This window comes from Podarcis pityusensis, assembly GCF_964106645.2.
Source record: "Podarcis pityusensis genome assembly, chromosome: 10".
Classification (NCBI taxonomy): domain Eukaryota; kingdom Metazoa; phylum Chordata; class Lepidosauria; order Squamata; family Lacertidae; genus Podarcis; species Podarcis pityusensis.
In genome coordinates this window covers 46,414,535-46,428,118 of record NC_138035.1, presented here as the reverse complement: position 1 = coordinate 46,428,118, position 13,584 = coordinate 46,414,535, and the positions used below count along the sequence as shown (strand labels likewise).

General features: G+C 43.7%; 1 long non-coding RNA gene across 1 annotated transcript in view; it reads left to right on the top strand.

Annotated features, from left to right (window-relative positions):
• The window catches only part of LOC308486095, a 28,227-nt gene that overhangs the window by 14,244 nt on the left and 399 nt on the right, over positions 1 to 13,584 (top strand). Inside the window, exon 2 of the long non-coding RNA XR_013990947.1 lies at positions 5,345 to 5,473. This is a non-coding gene — a long non-coding RNA (uncharacterized lncRNA). The remainder of the gene's footprint in view (positions 1 to 5,344; positions 5,474 to 13,584) is intronic.

Genomic DNA, 13,584 nt, shown 5'->3' with positions numbered 1-13,584 from the left:
CTGAATAAACTGTCAAAAAATAAGTTTCACTCCCGAAAATGACATGCCCTATTATTGTATTGGACGTGGGTGGCTCTGTGGATTGAACCACAGAGCCTAGGACTTGCCGATCAGAAGGTTGGCGGTTTGAATCCCCACAACGGGGTGAGCTCCTGTTGCTCGGTCCCTGCTCCTGCCAACCTAGAAGTTTGAAAGCACGTCAAAGTGCAAGTAGATAAATAGGTACCGCTCCAGCAGGAAGGTAAACGGCGTTTCTGTGCGCTGCTCTGGTTCGCCAGAAGCGGCTTAGTCCTGCTGGCCACATGACCCGGAAGCTGTACGCCGGCTCCCTCGGCCAATAAAGCGAGATGAGCGCCGCAACCCCAGAGTCGGACACGACTGGACCTAATGGTCAGGGGTCCCTTTACCTTTATTATTGTATTATTATCCATGGTTCATTAGATCAAACCTTTGGTGCAACCTGCAAATCACTGGTGCCGTTTGACCCTATTCATTGAGAAGGGAGTTATATAGCTTCACTGAATATCCTATGTTGGAATTAATGGAGATCACACAGCAGCAGTCCATACCTCCCTTTTACGCCCTACTATTTATTCAATAAAAAGAACTATTAACTTTCTTTTTGGCAGAGTTCCAGTGAACAGTGATTCCTCCTGTGAGCAGCCTTAGATGCCAAAAGATGATTTGAAATTACTGAACCAACTCACGTAAGCCATGCACCTGGGGCATCCCAAGGCAATAGCAGCCATTCAGAAAGGATCAGATCTTGAAATAATATTCCTCAAGTAGCCCTTCCTAGACTCTCTCTCTCTCTCTCTCTCTCTCTCTCTCTCTCTCTCTCTCTGTGTGTGTGTACATGTGCCAGAGACTTGTGGTGTAATTGCTGCTCTGAGTTTAATAAACGCTTTCACTTCGGTAAATATACCAGAGATTTAAAAATTTCACAAGCAGCTTCAGGGTTACCATTATATCTTGCGCACTGTGATGATGTGCTGCAGAGCCAAATGTAGCGCACTCTGCATCGACAAAGGATCTTGTGGCATTTTAAAGACAAACATATTTTGGTCTGCATTTAAGCTTTGCTTTTGTAGGCAAGGGAGCCCACTTCATCTGATTCACAAAGTGAGGCTGAAAGGTCAAGCAATGCAAAAAGGCACCAGTACGCAGGACTACGCCAAGCACAAAAGTGAATTCAGAGACCAATCAAATGGATGCATTGTCCAGTCTGCTTAGGAGCAACCCATTCCCCACTACTGGTGATAAATAGATGTAGCCAGATAAATAGTATAGAGAGGAGCAATTAGGTTCTGCAGCCAGCTAGTCATTCGTAGAGGCCAAATTCCACAGGGTCAAATTTGCTAATTAATCCCAATCCAGTGACTTCACCCTGGAGTCTTCCTTTGACACTTCTCTGTTGGTGCCTTGTGTGCCTTTAAGGTCTGCTACAGAATATTCTGGGAGACTGAGGGCCAAGCTAGATGGTAATATATCTGTACCCTTAAGCACAGGTTTTTTTTAACTCAAATTGTCAGTGTGGATGGGGCTGGCCCAAGGCAATTTTTCTGCCTGAGCTGAAGGTCTAGATGGTGCCCCCACCTGCATTCCAGACACAGAAACCTGTTGGACCGGCAGTTGAATCTTATGTCAACACTGGCAATGTGTTTGTGTCCTCCATGCACCTGAGGGTAGCCGGCTAGTTGTGGGAGTCCAGGACAGGTCACGTGGTACATAAGCACATAAGAGCACTTCATCCTCTAACAGAAGGGAGCACTCAGGAGACCTAGCTGTCATTGCTGACCCCCAGCATCTGCTGCCCAAGGTGGTTGTCTCACTTTGCTGGTCCTGAGCGCAGAGGGTCTGACTCAGGGAAGTAGAGGGGCATTAACCCTTTGCACTCAGTATGGTCTCAATTTTTATAGGGATTCCTCCCTGATACTGACATTTGCATAGGGATGGGAACACTCACTTGCATTGCAATCCCTGTTGTTGTCATGCCCTCCTCCCAATCCAAATCAAGATCATAGCAGGGGAGAAAGGACTGAAGCCCTCTGCTCCTCATGCTAGGGACACAATCAAGATCAGGCCACCCCATGCTAGCAATTTGGATTGTTGTTGTTTTGAAAAACAGCAACCCTGCCTCAAAGGGCACAGGCGTTGTCTAGTTTGTCCCCAAAGTGCTATCCCCCGGGCTTTGGCATGCTATCCCAGCTATCCCTAACTGGTGCCTAACTCCAGGTGTTTTGGAATCCAACTCCCATCAGCCCCAGCCAGCATGTGGAAGCTGGCAAAAGCTGTCCTAAGTTTTTAGTGGTAATGCTGAGTATAGTGTCTTCAGAAGAGCTATTGCTCAAAGTTTATATGTGCTGTTTCTATGTAACAGAAGTTTCTATGCAATTTGTTATCAAGCAGCCATGCTCCCATAGGCGGGATTAGACACATTCTGGATAATTTTTATGCCCCAGAACTTGCAGTAACTGGGAAATAATACGCTTACAAACAAATCAAACGAGGCAAGTAAAAATGATGTCAGCAGCTGTAATTTCTAATTGCTGCCATTTCTTTCTCACACACGTTTTTAAAACATCAACATTTTCCAGATCGTACAAGACATTTGACAAGAGCCATTAACCGAATCCAAAATGTAGCCAAGCAGCCCATGTTTTAAGCCTGTCCTCCTGTGTGCTGCAAGTATTGCCTGTCCGCTGGAATAGAGACCTGTCAGTTGAGATGAGAACAGCTGCATCATAAATCACATGGCACAGCCTTAGCAGGGACCGGTGTTAACAGGCCTCTGTCACAGAACAAGCCTTTCTTGCCTTGCAAATAATCTTCCCGGTGTAGCTTTGATGTTCATTTTGAGAAAATACTTGGCTTTACATTATGGCTTCTCTGACAGTTGATTGCCTGGCAGCTATGACGAGTCTTGCTGAGGGCTCTGCTGCCACCACGAGAGTTTCAAACCACTTATTTTGGCGGATCTGTTAAACTGCACAGTGGACTGAGTTTATCAGAGCTCGTGATGTGCTTGAGTTCAAGAGACTTTTGCATCCATAGTTCCTGGCTAGACTCCAAAGAGTGACTTTGGCGCACGCTAGGGCTGAGCATGATCTGCGGTATTTTTGGACTTCTCTTTCTTTAAACAGAGGATCCAATGCCATATCACAAACTGCTTCTGAAAGTCTCATCAGGTTCAAAAGTGGTTTGCCATGTGGTAGCGTTGGGAGGAGAGGGGGAGCAGCTGCTAGAGAAATGGAAGCCTAGAGCCTCTTTGGACATATGGAACAATTTGAGGACTACTTTGGATCCCAGTCAATCTAGTAGATGAAACTAAGACCCCCAGCTAAATATTACATTATTCAGACTCCTTCAGGATTTAGAGATGAGCGACTAACGAAACGAACTACGAAATGTTTCAGCAGTGCTGATTTACTTACTCAATTGTTGTTTCATTAAATGGAAGTTGGCACTGGGCTTATTTATCTATTTGACCCATTTTTGGCCCATTGTTCAGCCAAAAAAGCTCCCAGAGCAGCTCCCAGAGATCAATAACAGGGCTTTGTTTACCTCAGGTTTACAGTCCACAAGATTCAGAAGGAAATTGGACTGTGGGAGGAAGGAGAGGGAAAAACTAAGGCGAGGAGGAGGAGACAAATTGGGCTGGTCTCTCCACTAAGCCAGTGCAATGGTTCTGCTTACCTTCTCAACTCCTTTGCTGCAGTCTCGTGGAATGGCTGCTGCCACATGGCAACTGAGGGAAGACCTGTGTGGAGCTGGTTTCTCAGCTGAACCAACAAAATGGCCCTGCTTCCCATCTCTTCCTCTGGTGCAGCTTCATGGAATGGCTGCTTCCAGGTGACATTTAGGCTTTCCAAAAGGACCACCTAAGACCCTCCTCAGTTGGTTCAAGTATGGCCTGCCTCTCCCATTGGTGAAGTCTTACCTGGGCCTACTAGAAAAAGTCCCAGCTTATTTTCCACCTAACAAATGGAGGGACTTTGGCCATCCCTAAGAATGTGTTGTTGTTGTTTTGTAACTCGTGTTGCTGATGGAGCCTTGTAGATACATGTATTTAAGTTGGTGGACTTGGGGAGAGATTTATTGTCATATAAAACCTCCTGAGTTAGCGATGCAGGAGAAGTTTGATTCAGGTCACATCTAAGTGCAAAACTATGTAAATAAAACTTTTTGAAACAATAGGCAAACCTAAACGCAGCCATCCTTTGACATTCACACTTCTACGAATTTTGCAATGCAGTTGTCCAACCAAGTCATGTGCAAGCAAATGCATACACTGGGATAAAGCATGCATAAAAATGCACATATTAGTGACAATAACATACAAAAATGCATCACATTAGGGGAAATGGTTTTGCAAAAATGTTTTGTGAAAATGGTAAATTAGGAGAAATTGCTATTGAATTTTCATGAGGACTTTCTTTTTTTAAAAAAAAATCACAAACTGATGTGGAAATGCAGAGAACAGAATTTAAGATTGTGTTGTGTTTTAATCCGCTTTTAGTCTATCATTGGTTTTAATTATTTTTGAATGTATTAAATAGTGCTTTTAACTGCTTTTACTGGTAATGATATTGTTTTATTCTTTTTTTAAACTGATCTAAGGTTTGTTCGAGGTTTTTTTTACTTCTAAGCAGTATACAAATTTTATGAAATTGATAAATTAAATTAATATGGGGGGAAATGAGACGCTGAGAGATTTGCCCACCTCTCACTCTGGTGATGTGCTTGCAACTGTTTTATTGTTGAACACAACCAAGTTGCATCTTTTCCCTTTAGTTCCCAGTTACACAGTCCCATCAACCCACTTAAACTGATGTTTCAGCTTCCAGTGGCAGCTGAACAGTATTTCTTGGGTTCATTGGGTGGGGCTTCATAATTCTACGTGATGTAATGAATTATGCAAAATGAGGAAGAAATTTGTGTTAAACTTGTATAATTTATTTTCACAGCAGAATCCTTTATTTATTTATTTGTGCAGAATACTGATTGACTTGGCGCAGCTTTTGTGTTGTATTTTTAATGCAAACTAAATGCTTCTCTGTCTATCCCTTTGCTCCTTAAACATTCTCTTTACTTCTGCTCTTAGATGGGATTATTTTGTGCAGACGGTCTCTTCCTGCATCTGTGAAATTTCCCAAAACACATCCTGCCACTCTCCTTTCTTTAGCTAAATGACATTAGGCCTGCAAATGTGCTTACTGCTCCTCCACACAGGAATCTACTGCATGCCGATAAGATGGAAGACCAGGAGGACACTTTAAAAGCCTTAAGATGTTCTAAGCACTGAAAATAACTCATCAAAGCTTTGCCACTTATATATTAATAGGATTGGAGAAGTGCAGAGGAGGGTGAGCAGCAGATAGAAACCTGGATGCCTGCTTTTGGAAGGAAAAATACAAGCAACAGAAACTACTAAAAAATAAAATAAAACCCCATACGTTTCATAAGACAGAAGGTACACGTGATAAGTTACATGTGTCGTTAATTTTTAAGTGATCTGAGGAGTGGGGTGGCGTTGATTCATTTGTTTGCCATGAGCTCAGCAAAGGAAGGCCAGTCAGGGAGGGGGGGAAATTGCAGCCAATTTTTTAGGATTTTATTTCACTGCAGCAACGTAGCGTTTAATTTTTATTGTTTTGACTGCAGCATGAACGGAGATGATGGATTAGACTAGGATGTGCTGGATATACTTTTGCATATACGAATACACAAGGGAGACCAAAACTCATCAATAATATAAACAGAGATTGAGGCATCAGGGGCAGAAAAATGCTTGAAGTGTACAACTCTTCATGGCTTCCATGAGATACTTTGGGATCCTTATGGCAATGTGAACATTTCCATGAAATCGCCTCCTGCTCCTATGTGACCTGCTCAGTTCAGACACAGGGCTGTAGCTCAGTGGCAGATCAGCTGCTTTGCAAACAGAAGGTTCCATGTTCAGATTCCAGCATCTTTGGGTCAGGCTGGGAGACACCCCTGTCCAAATCTTAACAGTCAGTGAAGACCCTCCACCTGTTTTGAGACTACACTTCCCATCATCCCTGGCCACTGGTTCTGCTAGCTAGGGATGATGGGAGTTGTAGTCTAAAAACAGCTGGAGACCCAAATTTGGGAAACCCTGGTGTAGTCGATACTGAATTAGATGGTCTAAATTTGATGGACTCTGTATAAGACAGTTTCCTGCGTTTGTTTGTTCATAAGATTTCTTACCTGCCCTTCAGTTTAAGGTTCTAGGGCAGCTTACAACAATATAGTGCCCCAAAACAGATAAACCAGTTAGAATTACAAAAAGAAGTAAAATCCTTGCAGCTAGAAAAGTGCAAATTCAGCAGAGAGGTGGGTCCCACAAAACAAAATACTTAACTGTCAATGACCAGGGTAAAGGGTAAAAAGCTATTTCCTAGGTCACCATTCCCTGCACTTCTGAGGGCTGTGGCAAGAGAGCACCCTTTGCTAATCTTAATACCTGAGAACATCAGGAGGGGTGGAGACACTAACATGAGCACCTTGAATTGAACCTGGAAACCAACTCGAAACCTGCACAGTTGTTTTAAAACAGGGATTTTATGAACCTCAACCAGTCATATATATGCATATGCACCAACATTTCTCCGATAAAAATAGGGATGCCCTATTCCATTATAATATTCATAATAATAATTTTTATATTTATATCTAGCCCATCTGACTGGGTTGCCCCAGCCACTCTGGGTGGCTTCCAACATATATACAAGCATACTAAAACATTAAAAAAACATCCCCATACAGAGCTGCCTTCAGATGGCTCAGGGGTTGAATGATTCCATAAAGGTAAATGGACCCCTGACCATTAAGTCCAGTCGCGGACAACTCTGCAGCACACAGAAACACTGTTTACCTTCCCGCCTGAGCAGTACCTATTTATCGACTTGCACTTTGACGTGTTTTCGAACTGCTAGGTGGGCAGGAGCTGGGACTGAGCAACGGGAGCTCACCCTGTCGCAGGGATTCGAACCGCCAACCTTCCGATTGGCAAGCCCTAGGTTCAGTGGTTTAGACCACAGTGCCACCCGTGTCCCTCTTGAATGACTCCATACCTTCCAGCATTTCTCTGATGAAAATAGGGACATCCTAAGAAAAAGCGGGACATTCCAGGATCAAAAGCTGAGACAGCTTCTGTAAATCCAGGGCTCTCCCTGGAAAATAGGGAGAATTGGAGGGTCTGTATATGGCTGCTCCAGTTTGGACCAGATGAAGTGTTTGTTGCAATTTCTTCACTTATCTAAATAGTTCTTTTCTTTTTGCTTTTTTGGAGCAAATTTGGAGCTTACTATCCACACCTTCAATCAACTGTACATGGGAGAATAAGTGTGCTTTTCCCCATCCACACCAATGACTGGATGCGCCCAGTGGGAGAATAGTTCCATTGGTATACTCTGCAGATGACCGGTTCAGTTGAACTGGGCTTGAAGCCTCAGGGTGCCATAACTATGCTGTAGAATGGAAGGGGAGAGGCGGGGGCCACCAAATCTTGGTGTCGCACAGGAAGCCACTGAAATTTGAGACCCCAAGGTCCGCCACTGCTGCTAACCAGTAAATGGGCTCATTCCAAGACCCCATTGCATTTCTGGAATTCTACCCCTGCAGATTAGGAGAATGGAAGGAAGGGGCTACTTGTGTCTGCCTGAGCTGTGATGAACCTGGTTATTGTGATTAAAATTTATCTGCAGCTAATGATCACTGTCATGGGCAATATGTTGGCAGAATATCAGCATCTGTATGCATGACTGAGAATGAGACAGCGGTTTCTCAGTCTTCTGTCGTGCCTGACAGAAAACATGATTAAAAACCTTCCACAGAGAAGGGGATTGATGCTCAAATAGTTTTCACACAAATGGAAATTTTGAGGATCCATTCCAGATCTGTCACAAATGCTGGATTTCTTTTTTCTTTTTTAAACAGGTCATTCAGTTGATTTCTATGAATGATTACACTGGTCAACAACAAATTTGTTGTCTGCGTTTTCTCAGTTGATTTAGGACGAATCTGATGCACTGAATCCAAAAATCACATTAGTTTTGCTCAGTCAGGTCAAGTTTTTGAGCTATGGCCACATGTCTTTTTTTACGTTTATGTTCACATGTACGCTTGTGTGGAGCATTTTAGAAGAAGTTGGTGGGGATAAAATGCCATGTCGAATAATTGTTTTGATTGGAAATGATTATTTTAATGACAAGAAGTATTCAGGTCCGATAGTTCTGGGTGATTATGTCGGAAAGGGATCAGTTTGAAGTCATAAAACCTCCGTTTTTTCTCGGAAGAGAAGGACTTGGTGTACTGTGCAGATATTGCGCAGCTTCTGCTCAAGCTTGGAGTGCCACAGTACGGACCCAAAGATTGGAGACTGTTCATTGACAGCAGCAAGCGATCACTGAAATGTGTTCTGCTACACAACGGCAACCAGTTTGCCTCTATACCTCTGGCTCATTCGAGTACACTGAAGGAGAACTATGAAGCGGTGAAGTATGTGCTGGAGAAAATTGGTTATGATCAGCATAAGTGGTTTATTTGCGTTGACCTGAAGATGGTGAACTTTTTGTTGGGACAACAGTCTGGCTTCACCAAGTACCCATGTTTTCTGTGCATGTGGGATAGTAGGGACCGTGCTCAGCATTACACGAAGAAGGACTGGCCTGTGCGGGATAAATTGGTGCCTTGCAAAAAAAAGGAACATCATCAACGACCCTCTGGTGGACAGAGACAGAATACTCTTCCCACCGCTGCACATCAAGCTCGGCTTAATCAAGCAGTTCACCAAGGCTCTGGACAAGGATGGTGACTGCTTCACTTACTTGTGCCAGGTTTTTCCAGGATTGACCATGGAGAAGTTGAAAGCTGGCATCTTTGACGGTCCTCAGATCCGTCAGCTCATCAGAGATCCAGAGTTTGGAAACTCAATGAACGAAGTGGAACTGGAAGCATGGAAGGCATTTGTTCTGGTAGTGAAGAACTTTCTTGGCAACAATAAGGCCAGAAACTACGCAGAACTTGTCAACAACATGCTGACTGCTTTCAGAAACCTGGGCTGCAACATGAGCGTCAAGATGCACTACCTATTTTCACATATGGACCAGTTTCCTGAGAAACTAGGTTCAATGAGTGACGAGCAGGGGGAGAGATTCCATCAGGACATGAAAGAGATGGAGACCAGGTATCAGGGTCGCTGGGATGCAGCCATGATGGCTGACTACTGTTGGACTCTGAAGAGAGACCTCCCTGCCGCTAAGCATTCCAGGAGTTCCAAGAAACAGAAGTTCAAGCCCTGAAGTTTGAAAAATGGTGAAGCAACATGCAATTTACGTGTACTTACCTTTATCAATGCCCACCATTCAGTTTACAATAAACCTGAACTGATGGAGAAAAACGGGTGCCATTTCCTGATTCAGCAGTGCAAAAATACCCTAAATCGGTTGTAGAAATCTAGACAACATTCAAAAAGTAAAAAATTGTTGCCCAGTGTAATTAAAAGCATTTTTGTTTTATCAAAGAGTTGCTGGTGTTGGGAGTTGCTAATATCAGTACAGTCTCCAGCCTACCTTCCCCCCCCCCCCCGATGTTGTTTCATTCTGGGGTTTTTCCTGTTTTATATTATTTTATCTCTCATAAGCCGCAGCGGGAGCTGTGTGACTGATGGAGCAGGTTAGAAATGTCAGGAATAAACAAATAATATGTCAAAATGACTTCAAGTTTGCATTTGTTGCAAATTGGCAGGGCATAACGAATATATAATAAAATGGAGCTTGGACTGTAAGTAATGTTTCATCATCAACAGGATTTTAATTTAATCTCCTGTCATTTTGAGTCAGCTAACTAGTCTGTATATATCTGTGTTTGCGTGTGTATTCCTGAGAAAGCAGTGCTCAGAGACAAGTTTGCTGTTGCAAGCAGCGAGAAGGCAAAAGGGCAACACGGCCAAAGGCATGGAAGCTGAAAGTGACTATGTGGGGAAGTGGTTAATTTCAGCCTTGCCTTCAGGAAAGGATGAGTCCCAAAATATCACATTTTAACAAGCAATCTTTGGTAACTATATAAAGCTTCCAGGCACTTTGCCAAGGAGTTTGCTCAGAGGTCAAGTTGCAAGCATTGCATGCCTGATTCTACATATTTCTGCAGACAGAACAGACACACACACACACACACACACACACACACACACACACATCTCAATGGCTAGAGGTTTTGACACATGCGTGGCCCACCCAATACTTAGGAAAGGTCCATAGCTCAATGGAGAACACATGCAGGTGGTCCCATCATTAATCCCTGGCATTTCCAGGGAGGGCTGAGAGATACCCCTGTCTGAAACCCTGGGGAGTTGCAACCAATTAGCATAGACAAGACTGAGCCAAATGGACCAGTGGTGTGAGGCAGCTTCCTATGTACCTTGCATGATTCAGAAACAGGTCCTACTGAGTTCTTTGGAGTTAATCCCCAGATAAGTGTATATATGGCTCCAACTTTTAAGGGGGCAGAAAGAGTAGGAATTATTACATCTCACCACAAAACTGAATACTAGCTATCGCTGCATTTAAAAAAAGAGAACATATGCCATCAAGGTATAATTAGGCATTTACGCATTTCAATGTATTGTTCTGTTTCTTAATCATGGCTGTGCAGAAAACTAGTTTGAATCATTTTCTTTAAAAAATAAAACTGACTTTTTGCAATAGCATATCCTTCAACATTAGGGACATGGGTGGTGCTGTGGTCTAAACCACAGAGCCTAGGGCTTGCCGATCAGAAGGTCGGTGGTTCGAATCCCTGTGATGGGGTGAACTCCCGTTGCTCGGTCCCTGCTCCTGCCAACCTAGCAGTTCGAAAGCATGTCAAGTGCAAGTAGATAAATAGGTACCGCTCCGGCAGGAAGGTAAACAACATTTCCATGCACTGCTCTGGTTCGCCAGAAGCGGCTTAGTCATGCTGGCCACATGACCCAGAAGCTGTACGCCGGCTCCACGGCCTATAGAGCGAGATGAGTGCCGCAACCCCAGTCTCGATCACGGTCTGACCTAATGGTCAGGGGTCCCTTTTTATCCTCCAACATTAATGTGACAAAAATAGGGATGGCAAGAATAAGAATAAGAATAAGAATAAGAATAAGAATAAGACTAAGAATAAGAATATCCCGCCCATCTGGCTGGGTTGCCCCAGCCACTCTGGGCGGCTTCCAACGTATATAAAAACATAATAAAATTGTACAGGATTGCCTTCAGATGTCTTCTAAAGGTTGTATAGTTACTTATCTCCTTGACTTGGGGGTTGCATAACTCCACATCCTCCAAAATTTATCCAATGAAAATAGCAACGTTCTGAGGAAAAGCGGGACATATCAGGATCAAATCAGAAACCAGGACAACTTCTTTCTGTAAATCTGTGAATGTCCCTGGAAAATAGAGAGAACTGGAGTAGGAGTTTCTCCATAAATGTGAGCATACTTGCTCAGACATTGAGTGCTGTTACTGCACCACAGAGATGCACTTGGCCATAATAAATTATACAGCTGGATTGGGAACACTTGTACCTTAACTAGGCCATGGAGCTTTTATCTGACTATTTAGCTGCCTGGGTGCAGTGAAACAGTGACCCTCATGTGGCCTTGGGAGACTCTGTATGGTTGCCTTCTTCTGCCACTCTGCTGGAAATAATAGGTCATGCATAATAGTTCCGCAGACATATGACATCCAGGAATCGACAGCCTGTTCTCTTTCTGCTCTGCTGCTGCATGAGTTCAAAGCAATAAAAGAAAATTAGCTGTAGTGAATACTCTTGTGTGAATGTTAAGGTGGAAACCAAATACTAGCTTAAGATCCACAGTTTTAATTCCTGTACTGTTGCCTGTTGCTTGACAAAATGGTAAGTCCCCCTCATAAGGAATAGCTGGATATCAGCCACGAAACATGTGAACCATTTTTAGAATATGACATTGTACTAAAATAAAAAATAATTAGATGACAGCTGGCAGAATGGTGAAAGACTCTATGCAGCTAACAGTTCTGTAAATAAAAACGCTGAGTTGGGCCATTACTTCCCTCGATAGCAAGGTTTTGGGAAAGGGGAGCTAGGGCCTTTTTAACAACAAATGTGCAACCATAAAAAATCTTTTCACTGATATCGTGCAGGTAACGTGATGCTTTTGATGCACAGCCTTCCTGTTTGAAGCAGCTGCCATTCAAGCAGAGAGCAAAGGCAGACAGAATGACCCCAAGTCATGAACAATGACTAGCAAAGAGTGGGCTGGAACAATTCAAACAGTCTGCAGCAAGAAGGTTATTAGCTGAGACTGTAATTTTATTGCTGCGTGGCATCATCGCTTGCTTCCTGCTGCATGCATTTCTTCCCCTCTGTTCCAGTCAGGTCACTTGTCTGGATAACTCAAAGCTGAATTAAGTGCACCAACCCAAAGTCCGATTGCATATTGGATAGGCAACCCATTTTGTGCCAGCTGCAGCAGGTCCAGTGGGCACTTGCCTTGCAATCTGCATTGCAGGTGAGAGCAATCGCAGAGATGCTCAAGGTACTTGTGTTTGCACTGTGTCAGGAAAGAGCATCAGCCCTGGGTTGCCCCTTCACCACACCCATCTTCTTTTAAAAGGTATGTTCAACTGAGGCCCATTTATTTTGCAGTCCTTCCAGCTCAACCGAAGAGACAGATGGAGACTCTGAAAATGCGCCTTCTATCAAGTTTGAGCAAAGCAGTGTTTCCAAGACTGCTGGCACGTGTGACATGCTCTCCCACCCTCCAAGCCCATTAAAACAGAGAGACAACACACACACACACACACACACACACGGAACTCCAATTGTACATGTATTGCTCCCAGCGTACCTTAGGCTGAGAGAAAGTTATAGGCCCAAAGTCAGGCAGTGAGCTTTACGGCTGAGTGTGAATTTGAACTTACCACTCAATTAGGAGAGCACACCAAGTCATTCTTGGGTTGGATAACTAATGGAAGAGCCATAGCTTAGCATCTGTCATAGACCATTTCCAGGTTCAATCCCTGATATCTCCATGAGAGCTTGGGATGACCTCTCTCTGAAATCCTGGAGATCTAGTCAATAAACACAATATTGAGTTAGAAGATGGACCAAAGCTTTGACTGAGCAATTTCCTGTGTCCTCCTGAGGTGGAAAGCAGGATACTTAACATGCCACCTGCACATGATATGTTTTGGAAATGAGGGGAGGAAATCACACGAGGACTCAGCACATCACAAGGTTAGTGTGCCACCCTTTCTCAGGCTGGTGTCCTCCAGATGTTTTGGATGTCAGCTCCCGTTATTCCTGACCATTGACCATGCTGACTGGGGCAGATGGGAGCTGAAGAAGTTCAGCAGCATCTGGACCATGTCTCATGTTTCCTAGATTGTGTAGACAAAGCAAAAATCACAACATGGGATATTTCCCCTACGCAGCATTAATTCCATAGCTTCACTCAATTCAATTAGATGGAAAGCAAGGTGAGAGGGAGTGGAGGAGAGACAGCATAGTCAGATGAAAACTAAATAAGAAAGAGATGAAATGAAG